Below are 12882 nucleotides of genomic sequence, written 5' to 3' on the forward strand. Positions count from 1 at the left end.
TACAAAAGTAATTAAAATGAAGTTATAAGAGAAATACAGGCACTGCCTCTGAATTTCCATTACTAACAGAAGATCGATTAATAATGCAATTACTCTAATATTGCAAATGGTTTTTTTGAATCTTTTAGGTTTTGTATCCCTTGCATTCAGGTGACTTAAAAATAGGATAGTACAGCACTGATCATGCTACATAAACAAAGAAATCAAAGAAATACCAGAATAAAGGAGCTACCTATTGCTATGCAAACTTTGTCAAGATAAATTAGGAAAGTATCATAACAGAGTTTTTCTTATACTATGAAAAATACTTCTGTCACTGTCATCTCTGTAACCCTTAAGTCATCTGTTTTGGCTTCTTTTCTGTTTAATATACCTATTTCAGCTAAATCACATAGATTTGTGTTTTCAAAATAGGTTAATATGCAAGTGTTAGTACCTTTATTAGAGACTGGATTGCTTGGCCATCTGAATCAGAGCAAATTACACAGGAACTAACAAGACTTTAGGTACAAAAAAGATGAGTAAAAATTCTGAAAGTTTGGAGTAGTGGCTAAAAGCATGGAAATAAACACAGGCCTGGCAGTTCCATTGACACTTGCCCAGTGTGAGCTACAAGTTTGACTTCGCTGATCTCAAACATGTAAGGAGAATAAATGAAACAGTGCAGTGCTTTGGCAAATCACATACAAAAGCAGATTGGAAAGAAGATCCAAATAATACAATCTATCCTTGCCTTGTGCAGTTATGTGTATATCCTAAGCAGTGTGTCTCTGAAATGCAAAGCTTAGACTTGGTAGGGAGGTTGCAGTGCTGAAGGAGGCACAGTGCCGTCTGCTCAGCCTGAGTGCCTTCGGAGTTTGTGCAGGATGACGGTGCCTCTGCAGACCTGCAGAGGGAGATGTGTGCCTCCGAAACGAGGGGTTTCTAGCTGTCCCTTTGCTGTGTAAGAAATTTCATAGGAAGTTGTCTAGGGCTATAAAATAATTTTGCACTCAAAATTCCTAGAAAGAATAAGCTTTTCTTTTTAGTTCTCAATGGTATACAGAGATACAAACTAAAATTAAATGCTTATTTTTAGAAGCAGTGTCTCATTCTACCTCTAATCCCTGAAAGACTCCAGTGCATTTTGCTCATCTGAGCCAGGGGCAAGCAGAATCTATTTCCTTTAACCCTTCATATGTTTTTTGATAAAATGGTGATATTTCAATTCTTTTCATCAAAAAACGCTTTGCAGGGTGTTGAATTAGGATTTTTAAACAAGCTTTGGCCACTTACTGAGCTTACATTTTGATGTCTGTATTAATACATATGTGTGGGTCTCATTTGCAGATTCTGACTAGTTACCATCTGGCAGATACTTGAGTGTTCCTAAGTTAGTTATTTTTTGAGGAAGCTGAAATATTCTTCCTGCATAAACATTCTCTGCCTGTCAAATAGTGAGTCCAAGTATCTTCTAAATATGCAGTACTGAAGGTTTGGAGGGGGAGTCTTTAGTTTAACAGAGAACACTTTGTACACCAGTATATATTTGTATTTGTATTTATATTGAGGGTCAGGTCTCATGCTTTCCTTGCATGAGACTAAAGAGATATGTGTTCCATTTTGTATATTCAGATCTTCCATTTCATGAGTTACAGTTTTCTTAGTGTTAATGTTAGCATTGGTTTTAAATTTTTGTCATCCCCCAGAGTGATACAATAGAGCAATGCTTACCACAAGCATTAAAAAGATGTCATTGATACAACTGACTTGGCAATATATGTTAATTTGGGCTCATTTTTATCATTTATTCTGCAAAAGCAAGTTACAGTTTTCTTCATGTAATTACTTTTCAATTTTTATCAAACAACATTGTAGTGCAATATTTCGTATTTTCTTTACAGAAGGGTCCCTGATACTTTATTTAACAGTCAAATTTGTTGTTTTGGGTTGAGAATCATCTCACAGATGAAGAAAACATACATTTAGGTATCTCATGGGAGGATCTTCCCTAACAGTAATACAGATCCATCTTCTGTTTGGTGGAGATGTCTGAAGATATTCGAGCTGGCCCCCGCTCTGGTTGCAGAAAGGGACAGGTTTCCTTCAGCCCTGTGTGAGAGGTGTTTCATACCTCATTTCTGACACTAAACCATGTGTTCATGAGCAACTGAGTCGAGTTTCATTTGCCTTGCCTGTGGCAGAAACTTACTCTCCGAGTTCTTAGGCAGACACTTCAATTTAGGTCTTTGCTGTGCAGATGACATTCCTGCTGGCAGCCTGAGATGTCCAAAGTGTAGGTACAAAGCTGTGAGCTCTGCCCAAGTGAACAGTAGGGCATAGAAATGTGTTTAGGTGATTCAATCTAGTCACAGGCATATTGAACAGAGTAATGGAATAGCCATACTTTTCTTTTGACCAGCTTGCTTTCTGTATGAAAATAAAAAATTCTAAGATTTTGATTTTTAGCTCATTTGCTCCCTCTAGCCAAATTTGTTCATCTGCAAAAGCATCAGTCAAGCACAATATGAAGAAAATTTTGAAGAGCTGGCTCCAAACCTTTGTAAATACACAAATAACCCACTGACAGACATTGACTTTTAACAAAAATGGGTAAAGAAAAAATTCTTTTTCACTTACACGTTAGTCTTCATTAGATACTGAGTTTCATTCATATATCCCTTTTGTGCTGATTAAAACAATATTTTACTTTACAAAAACTAATCCATGGAAGTACTGGAAATAAGGAAGTAAAGAAGAGTACTAATACAGATTCAAAATTTACTGAATAAAGTGCCTTTTGCAAATCTACAATTGAACAGAGCATGAATTACTATGTGCTCGGCATATTAACAACCATATCTAGAAAAATATTCTTAAATTGTCTTGTGATGCTTCTGGTAAAATACGTTATAACAGTATTTTAATAGGCAAGAAAAGTAGCCCACTCCCTATGTGTATCATTTATTTACAGTTCTTTTCCCACTTATTTATTTGATAAAAGACAGTCAGTGAGTATTGGGCAGCCAATCATAGCCCATGCCACCATTAACACTCCTTGACAATCATGTTGCAATCAATGAGCCCTCACTGCTAGAGAGAAATATACATAAATCCTCAGATTCAAGTTTCTTATTTGAACATTAATAAAAAATATTTTAATATTGCAGAAAAAATACAGAAGAGGAATATGAGCTTATTGTTTAGAAGAGCTCTGATTTAATTTTCTTAAAAAAGAAGAACAAGTAAAAGTAGTTTGGTCCAATTTTGTAATTGTTCTTTTACTGTACATCAAAATTATCAGTAATGTATTACAAATTGAATTACAGAATGAGGTCCAAATTCAACAAAGCAACAACAGCAGCTTTCTTGGCTGTTCTCAGGGCCAACTTTGAGGGAGGTTTTCATCATGTGTGTGATATAGACTGCTGCTCTGAGTATTAATGTGTCATGAAGTGGTTACAGAGTATAGCTTTGCACTTCAAAACCTGGAGAAGGTATTTGAATTTTTTGTGAGGACTAGGCATTTAAACTATATTTAATAGAAATAAATCAACACACAAAGTAGTTTGGTTTTTTTTTTACAAATACGGTTTTTTCTTAGGCAGTTTAGCATTCTTGAATATAGTTTTAGGTAAGTAACATCAGAATTAATACAACACGAATGAGGAATGTAGATACCAGTGAAAGAATGCAAAAAGTGCAGTTTTCAATTTCTTGACTCATGGAGATTGACCACAAAATATTCAAGCAGTGTAGGATTAGACCCAAATATGCAGTTAGTGCCATGTTACTCAGGACAGGAAAACCATGACAGGATGAGCATACTTGAATTCACAGCAAGTTAAGGGAACCTGCTTCATTGTCTGTTAGGAGGCAGAAACATTGTAATCACATAAAATGGAGACTGGTTCAATTTTAAAAAAAGAAATGTTTTGATGAGTTTGGTAGTTGAGCTCTTAGGCTCCCAAGTAGGTGGTGATGGCCAATCATGGGCACTCCAGGTGGCTTCCTGGTGCCATTTAGGGCCTGTGCCACAAATCTTCATGGTAACCAATTTCAGCATGTAATTGAAACAGCAAAAAGAATCCACATTAGGAAGTATGGAATCTAAATTTCATCTTTCTTCCCCTACATGCAAACAGAGCATACATGGTTGTACTTCTTGGCAAAACAAAGTCACTATTAAAAAAAAAATAAAAAGGACTATTAAGTTACTTCACTTATTTGGGTAGTTGGGGAAGGTGGTGGGTAAAATATTTAGCAAAATTATCCTCCTGTTTATACATAGCACAGTCAAGTGGAGATATATAGTGGGAAATGTGTCCGGTATATTAACAGCATCTTCTGTGTAATACAGTGTATAAAAAAAATTGTAGAGAATCCTGGAAGGAGAAAAGAATGTGTTCTTACAGCATGAATGATCTCCTAGACATGTGCAGGGACAGGAGAACAGGTGCACTTCTGAATGGGTTTAAACCAGCATTAATCATGTGGATGTTTCACAGAATGGGATAGAGAAATGGGAAGCAAAGGAGAAAAGTTCACAAAAAAGATACAAGGAGCTGTGAGGCTGAGGAATTTTAAAGAGATGTGAGAGGAAATCAGAATGCAGAAAGCACTGACCAAGTGACAGAAGGTGATATGCAGTTCAAGAATGTTGCATAGCTTAAAGTAAGTGATTATAAAGCAAAATCAAGGGTTTAGCTTTTTAGAAAGAAATGGAAGATTGTGTCAAGAAAGAAACTGCAAGTTTTTTTAAAACTTCACAGAGAGCAAAGATGTTCATTTTACTTTTGTTCTTCGTTCCTGGATAGTGGTCTGATGGTAGCACCATTAGTTGAAGAAAGAAATTCTGCTCCAAAACCAAGTTTAAAATAGGGGATTTTTTTGAGTGTTGAGGAATCTTCTTGCAATTGCTTCAAATGCAGAGATAATTTAAAAGAGAACTGCAGACTATAGAGTCTATTTGAAGGATAGTCTGTGTTCCTTTTTACAATTAGGTAATGAATCACTGCTTCTGGGAATTTTAAAATCTTTTTTTTTTTTCAGAATTGGGTTGTTAATCATTTAAATCAGCATTTAAAATATACAATGAAGGTGTAACTTCATTTGAAATATAAAAATGTAATACAAAATCCCCCATTTGAGTTTTCTTAACACCTGCAGTAGAAGTTCGTGAAGTATAACAGCTACTTGGGTACACCCATTAATAGATATGAGAAGCTCTTTTCAATTATGAATCTTACCTCCCATGCAAATGCAGACATAAATAGCTAGTTACAGTGGTAAGGAGCTCTCCTGCTTATTCAGTCTCTAGTCTTCAAATAGGAGACATGATTCAGTCTCATTTGCCCATACATCTGCTTTGTATCCCTTCTGCAACATAAACTTGTCCTTCTACCCAAATTGACTGTCCTTGTCTGGAGTTCACTGAAATGTGACAAATCTGGAACACTTTTTCAAAACTCCACATATGCTTTAGGCTGATAAAAGCAGTCTCAGGCTCTAAAGAGTTCCCAGAGTGCCAGCTAAGCTGGCACTCTATTGCTTTTTCTTCCCTGCTCTCTATGTATCAATGAGATGTGTAGTACTGAGATCTAAAAATGCCATCTAACTGTGCTGGCAGCCACCTAAGGCAGTGGGTATGTGAAATTCTAGAACTACAAAATCATCTCCTCGCTATCTTTTAAAAGTTCTGAGTTGGTGGGAGTACTTTTAGAACACCCAGCTGGATCAGAAAGCCTGTAGAGACGTTTGTAGCTTCACTGGAATTCAGATTTTAAAGCTTTCATTGGTGTTAGGGTTCAAAATAGTTTGGCAGCAATACTTAAACTGCCTCACAGCTTTTAGCAGTACAAAGTCAGTTAGTTGTAGATTTTAGTGCTGTAATGCTGAATTATTTAGTGGATCATCAGGGATTTTGATACAATTTTTGGTCTCAGCCTCTTACCCAAGGGCACTTGTATTACCACTTCATGACTATGAACTCACTGTGAAGACACAGGCTGGGGGCATTGCTGTCCAGGAAACCTCTTGAAGTTTGTGACTGCACTCTGACTAAAGAAATGCTTCCTGATGTCCAGTCTAAACCTCCCTGGCACAACCTTGAACCATCCCCACCATCACTGGACACCAGGGAGAAGAGATCAGCACCTGCCTGTCCCCTTTCCCTCCCTGGGAAGCTCTAGAGACCAATGGGGTCACCCCCCATACTCCTTCTCTCCAAACTAGACAGGCCCAAAGTCTTCACTGCTCCTCACAGGACATCCCTCCCAGCCCTCTCATCAGGTCCTCTGGACATGTTCAAGGACCTTCACATCCTTCTGAAATGGTGGGGCCCAGAAAGGCACACAAGGCTCAAGGGGAGGCCAAGGTTAATGAGAAGCTCATAAGTTATGCCAGAAATACATTAATGCATTTGTTTATGCAAGTGGGTTTTGGTGCACATACATGCAATACTTCCAAAGCTTGATATGTATTGGTGAGAAAAACTGACCAACAGTTAAAAGCTGAAAACAATAACATGAACAAAAAAGCTGATATTTCTAAGAAAATAAGTGTTATGTGGCTAGAAAGGCCACATAAGTGAAGATCAGAACAGCTATTGCTAAAGACTTGTCCATAAAATGGACAATGTATCAGTGAAAGAGCTATAAATGGCACCATTAAGGACAAAATAACCAATTTATTGGAAGCAAGGGAAGTGAATGCTATTGCATTACTTTACTCTTAAGTAAAAATAGTAGAAACAATTATTTTTCACAAAATAGTGAAAATCCTTGGGACAAGCACAGCACAACTAGCTGGCCAGGGAGGAGATTGTCCTGCTCTATTCTGTGCTGGTGTGGCCTCACCTCGAGTCCTGTATGCAGTTTTGGGTGTCACAATATAATAAAGATATAAAGCTATGGGAGAGTGCCCAAAGGAGGGCTGTGAGAATGGTGCCGGGACTGGAGGGGAGCTGTGTGAGGAGCAACTGAGGTCACTTGGTCTGCTCAGCCTGGAGAGGAGGATGCTGAGGGGAAATCTGCAGTTTCCTTGTGAGGGAAAACAGAGTGGCAGGGACTGATTTCTTCTCTCTGGTGACCAGTGAGTGACAGGGAATGGCCTGCAGCTGTGCCAGGGAAGGCTTTGGTTGGATATTGGAGAAAGGTTCTTCACTCAGAGGTTGGTTGGGTACTGGAACAGGCTCCAGATAAGTGTAAAGTGGTACTAGATCTGTGGAGTCTTTTGAGTACTAGTACTAGTTCTAGCCTGCACAGATAGGGAAGTGAAAAGAAAAAGTCAAAATATTTTTAAGAGCCAGAGAAAATGCCCTAAATTGAAAAACTCAGCTTAAATCTGTTTATCATAAAGTTTGATATTAATTGATTACAGAATCTGAATACCTTGCCAAAGAGAAGATTTGGGGATATTTGCATAGTGTTTGGAATCTCTCTGTTAAGAGAATGCTTAATCTCTGTCCAAGTCACAAGGAGCAACATTCTAGCAACAGTTTACAAAACTTAACTATTGGTTTTCATCCCAGACAAGCTTCTGAGTGGACAGAAACAGCTGATTACAATAAACATTTTGTGTCAAATTGGCTGGCCATAGCCTGCACTGCAGGAATTACTTCAGGATCTTTATCTAATGCAATCTTTGTCTAATCCATATAGCAAAAGTTGTGATCACCAGCTTCTCTGAGAATTCTGCATTCTCATACAAAACAGGAACAAGAAAAGTTCACTGTTTTCTTCTGTCAAAGAATTTGCAATGAAAAGGCTATTTTCCCTTCAAAGCTACGCTGTCTTTACTATTTCCAGCTTTGGCATGACCTTAGAAGGTAAATGGAGCTATCTGGGCCAGTAGCCACTTGTTAGTCCCTCCCTGGGCAGTGTCTACATTTTGTTTCATTTAAAAGGCCTCCATAAATGACAAAATAGAATACAGCGGCTACAAGATGACACCATTATGGGAATGGTTGCTGATTAGAGCATGTTGTCAAAGGAATGATGACATCTTGATCTCCTTCAAGACCTTGGAAGCCCTAATAAAATGAATCCATTAACCGAAGATATGTGTTTAATAACAGGGCGGATGATTGCAAGGTAAAGGCTTGTATCCACCCAGTGCCCATACTGCGGGTTCCTGTGTTAAATCACATTTCTTTGAAATAGACAGTTACCAACTGTGAAAGATTTAATATTATAAATATGGGAATGCAAGATGTTATGGATAATAAAAATAAATAAATATTGAAATTATCATTACCCTTGCCACTCAGAACTGGGTGTGTTTGTAAATGAGTGTTTTTAATGACAGCCTGGGCAATGGCACCCTCTGGTGAGCACACAGCATGGCCTGTAAATACCTAAAGTCGAGTTTGAAACAGAGGTACGTGATTATTCGGGTGACAGATTCTTGAGAATGGATTTGTTTTCAAGGAAAATTACCAATGTGTCTATAAAAGTAACAACTTCACTTTATAATTTTAACTGGAATATTCTCAAATATGTTCTTCTTTCATGTCATAGGATAACACCAGTAATTCACATCATATTTCTATGCAGTAAGAGTGCAAAAGTCATAGCAGTTACTCTAAAGGCCGAATTATTATTTTGAGTGTACGTTAAATACTGCAGTGCACCAAAACAGAAGTGCAGATTTCTCAATTGCATAGGGAATAGCTATGTTGTTTCACCTTTACCTGTTTGGCTAAAATACTATGAGTATAGGTGAATGAATCCAGTTGAAGCTCATTGTGCTCCAAAACTATGTGTGCATACCTGTCTTGTGCTATCAGAAAAGCTATTGTAAGTTTACAGTATATAGAGTAGAATTATTGAGGCTTAAATGTGCTGCTTTTAATTTTTTGGTTTTTTGGTTTTTTTTTTCCTAGAAGTTATAAAAGTGTTGGAATGAAGGCAATACATCAGAAAAGGTGAGAAATCTTGAAGTCTCCAGTGTAAACCGTGCTGTGTAACCCGTCCAACCTCTAGCCCTTTTTTTTTACAACTTAAAAGTTCCCCAGTTTAAGGCAAGCCAAACGCTACCGCTGTGGGCAGATGGTAGGGAGAACATTGCTACAAAACCTGCCACTCAAAGTGTAACAGATGACTGTAGCTACAGAAAATTGTCCCTTTGTTCATTTTGCTAATGAGTGTCCTCATTGCAGCGGGAGCCGGAATAGTTAATGAGCTGCAGTTCCGGTCCTTGCCGGGCGGTGGCGCTGCAGCTCAGGCGGTGCGGGGGGCGCGGGCCGGGGGCGCTTTGTGACCCTCCCGTGTCCTGTCCCTGGAACGGGACCCGGATCCGCTCAGGGCCGGCTCACAGCCACCCACAGCACTCATTTAAGTGAATTTAATTAATTTGTTGTGTATTTTATGTACAGGCTCTTCTTCGAGCATCTGCTGTTGATGCTCAAACACAGCCAGAGCCGAATACTTAACCCTTTTAGGAGCTATAACAGTTACCTAAACAGTTATAACAGTTACTTTAAATGGTCTTTTGAAATTCTGAGGATGTTTTGCGGTGGTTTAGAGCTGGCCACTGCCAGAGTAGTGTCAGCTAATTACCTAAATGTCGCATGTGCTGTTTCCTTAACGCTGCTGCTTTCCCTGCAGGGTGTTCGGCTGTCTGCAGGATCTGGTAAAAGTTTCCAGTGAAAGCATGCACTCTCACAGTTATCTCAGAGGAATAATTTTAAATCTGATACTGCAGAAACCCTGTTTAAAATGACATATGATAAAGTATTTCACTGGAATTTATTTAAAATACCACGTTATTAAAAAATAACATTCTTCTTACTCACGCTTGGACTTTAAGTAAGCTGCTACTGTTTCTTCAGTACAGGAAGGGAAACCACAAACTGATATGAATTAATTTGTAAAGCACTTGACATTTTATTTACACAATTTCCTACAAAATCAATGAAAACTGCGCTCAAAACTTTATGTACACTGGTAGTTTCTTCTGGTCAATTGGAGACCAAAAATGTATTTTTCAAAGAAAAACAAATAGTTATAAACTATATTTTATCCATCATTACACTATAGTTTAAGTTTATGTGCCATTTCAAAAACTTAAAATTTAATTTTTAAAGTTCTTTAAGATTTTTACTTGGAGTAATTCTTTTTAAAGTTCATATTTTTACCAAGCAATTCAAATAATATCATGAATTTTCCTTAGTAAGCAAAGGAACTGTTGTCTGAGTCTCCTCTTTTGTGTTAATATTTTAAATGGTTTCAGGAGTTAGTTAATATTCTGGTATTACTATAAAGATCTGTGCCAGCTCTGAAAGCTTTTCTATAATTTTAAAAGAAATATGTGGCAGTAAAATCTAGACAGCCATAAGACAATATATTCAAATGTTTTCAATAGCTTTGAAACCAACAAGAAAAAAAGAGTAGCTGTCCCAATAAGCTTCAGTTGCATAAGAAGTCTTTTCCATAATGGACGTGGCAAGATTTAAACAAAGGCCACGCATAATAAAAATGTAAATGAGTTTGCTTTACTAAAACTATAACTTTAAAGTCTTTTGTTGCATGTTATCCTGGAACCTTCTTACAAGGTAATCACTGTTTGCATAGAGATTTAAACCGTAGTCTTCAATAGCATTAAACCCCTGCACGGTCTATGTGTGACAGGCATGCAAAGCCATGTTAATGTTCAGAATATGAATTGCCTCTGGGTGGCTCCGACACCAAGTGGAAAACCAACTGTGTTGATATCAGAAGGCCTGATGGACTCCATGCGGCTCCCAGCCTGAAAACTTCACCGCCTTGACATGTGATGTGCTCCTCATGACACTGGCAGCACTGTCACTGAGGAATGACACAAAGGCAACAAGCCCCCCTCCTTAGCCGTGCACTTTGCAACCCCCTGGTGCTGCCTGTCCGCGGTCCCTCCCGCCTGCCTGGTTACGGACAGCGCTCCGCGCGCACGGGGGGACGTGTGGGTGGATGGGCCCCAGCTGCCTTCCTGGACACAGCCTCCATAATAAATTGACCTGAATGATGAGGGCACACAAACAGTATGATATGCATTATTCCTGTCAATAAAATGTCCCCATGTGTTATGGGCTTTGTATATAATGTACTGCAGCCTTTCTTCTAGCGGGGACCTATTTAGAGTCTCGACTTTTTTTTCTATTCATATTATGACTCTGTAATAGAATTCAGAAATTATATGATACTGTGATGTATAATATTACACCAGTGCAGCATATTTAAATCCCTGATTCCTTCCTTATAAATTCAAGGCAGCACAATCTTTCAGGTTGCCTTTGAAGACAATGGCCATGCAAAAAAAAAAAAAAAAAAAAAGCTTGAAAAAGATAATGAGTCTTTTAAATTGCACAATGAGACTTCTCATCTTGAAAATACTCTGAACATGCTGAAAAAGAAAAACAGTTATTCGGTAAAATTTTAAACTGGTATCAGATCAAGATGATTACTTTAAAAGAATATAAGAAGTGTTATTAAAGTTGGAATTGTTTGCCCTTCAGGACTTGTTTCTAGACTGTTGCCTTTTTTTGGTATCAATTAGTAATTTTGTATGTATTCATAGCAAAATTCATACATACTTATTCTAATTCTAATGCATATATTTACATATTTTTAGATTATGACAAAGGAATATTTGCTGTGGCTTTTGAGACTTCTAATATTGCCTAGCAGTGTGACTAGACTGCTTATTTTGTGACAGATATATAGTGTAAAGTTACTGATACAGAAAAGTGCCAAATGTAGATAGTTATGTTTTTAAATTATGGTCTACTATTTTATCTTTAAAATATTAAAATCTATTCTGTCTCTAGAGTAGTTTTTGAACTTCTGAAAAATATACATTTCTTGATATAGTTAGTTTTGTGTTCCTGGTAATGTTTATAACAGAATCAGCTTCTCTCAAATAAGCTAGCATTACTTTTGATACCTGTGCTTTATTATAGTTTCAAAAGAAGGAGTTTTTCCAGATGCAATGTACAGTCCTTACATGCAGGATACTTCTCATATATTGCCAGAGTGAAACATTTAATGGAGGACTAGAACCCCTGGCAACAGAATCAAATTTGGCTGTTCAGTTTTGTCGTTTCCCCAGGTTGGACTCAGCATCACCTTCAATAGTAGTGAGGTTGATTTGATACAGGCAGCACTCCTCATTCCTCTTTATCATCAGATCCCATGGGGACTCTTACCTTGTGGTAGTTTTATATGAGACACAAAGAACCACCTGCTAAAACACTTTGTACTGGGTGTGAGGAGCAGCAAGGGTGTCCAGAACCAGAATTAATGGAAAGCTGTGGCCGCGCAGTCACACTTGAACTTCTCCATATCTCCATGCCCAGGCAGCAGAGCAGCAGGGAGGAGCTGTGAGTGTCAAGGGCAGCAGGGAAGGTCACAGCTCTGCCAGGACCCCCATCCCAGCGCACTCTGTGGCTCTGGACACTGACCTGAAGCAAACATTTTGAATGCATTAATGTAGGCACGTGATTCCAGGGGCTTCCTCTTTCCCCTCTTGTTTTCAGATGAGCAAGTTCAAACAATGCAATTAAAAATGAAAGAGATGAGCAAGTGCTTCAAAGAGTTCAAAGTAATTTTAACTTCTGCAAGGGACACTCTTGGCAGAACAGTAACAGCCCAGGAGTGTGGGCAGTGTATAGTCCAAATGGTGTTAGAAAGCTGACTTTAACTTGACTTATGTTACATTTTGGGTCATGGTACTCATTGCAGAGTGATAATAAGTTGGTATTCCTTGAAAAAAAATTACTTTAAAAACCTGAATATTCTAAACCTCAATAAGCTACAGTAAAAGGATTGAACACTTTAATTTCAAAACTAACATAATCAGCAAGGTTTTGAAGGCAAGAAAAGAAGATTTGTATTGGTGAATAGCTAGAAACTTCAAAAAAGAATATTT

Source organism: Melozone crissalis, unplaced genomic scaffold, assembly GCF_028551555.1.
Source record: "Melozone crissalis strain CALT ecotype California unplaced genomic scaffold, PUWL_Pcris_2 ptg000016l_1, whole genome shotgun sequence".
NCBI lineage: Eukaryota > Metazoa > Chordata > Aves > Passeriformes > Passerellidae > Melozone > Melozone crissalis.